General features: G+C 43.7%; 1 protein-coding gene across 1 annotated transcript in view; it reads right to left on the bottom strand.

Moving 5' to 3' along the window:
• ATP9A (ATPase, class II, type 9A) overlaps positions 1–766 on the bottom strand; it is a 174,603-nt gene that overhangs the window by 165,003 nt on the left and 8,834 nt on the right. The window lies entirely within an intron of this gene.

Raw genomic sequence — 766 nt, 5'->3', positions numbered from 1 at the left:
CCGCCCGTCTCGGCCTCCCAAAGTGCTGGGATTACAGGCTTGAGCCACCGCGCCCGGCCCGAAAAAGATACTTGTACATGCATGTTTATAGCGGCATAATTCACAATTGCAAAATCGTGGAACCAACCCAAATGCCCATCAATCGACGAATGGATAAAGAAACTGTGGTATATATATTCAATGGACTACTACTCAGCCACAAAAAGGAATGAATTAACGGCCTTTGCAGTGACCTGGATGAGACTGGAGACTATTATTCCAAGTGAAGTAACTTAGGAATGGAAAACCAAACATATGTTCTCACTAATATGTGGGAGCTAATATGTGGGAGCTAATATGTGGGAGCTAAGCTATGAGGACACAAAGGCATAAGAATGATGCAATGGATTTGGGGGACTTGGGGGAAGGAGTGGGAGGGGGGCAAGGGATAAAACACCACAAACAGGATGCAGTGTATACTGCTCGGGTAATGAGTGCACCAAAATCTCACAAATCACCACTAAAGAACTTATTCATGTAACAACATACCACCTGTACCCCAATAACCTATGGGAAAAAAATGAATTAAAAAAAATTATCCATGCATGGTAGCATGCACCTGTAGTCCCAGCCACACAGGGGGCTGAGGCAGGAGGATTCTTTTAGCACAGGAATTCAAGGCTGCAGTGAGCTATGATTGCACTCTGCACTACAGCCTGGGCACGACAAAGTGAGACCCTGTCTCTAAAAGCAAATTCTTTTTTTTTTTTTCTTCTTTTTTTCTTTT

This window comes from Colobus angolensis, unplaced genomic scaffold, assembly GCF_000951035.1.
Source record: "Colobus angolensis palliatus isolate OR3802 unplaced genomic scaffold, Cang.pa_1.0 Scaffold319, whole genome shotgun sequence".
NCBI classification, from domain to species: domain Eukaryota; kingdom Metazoa; phylum Chordata; class Mammalia; order Primates; family Cercopithecidae; genus Colobus; species Colobus angolensis.
Note: the sequence above shows the minus strand (reverse complement) of the source record. Positions and strands in the feature narration are given on the sequence as shown.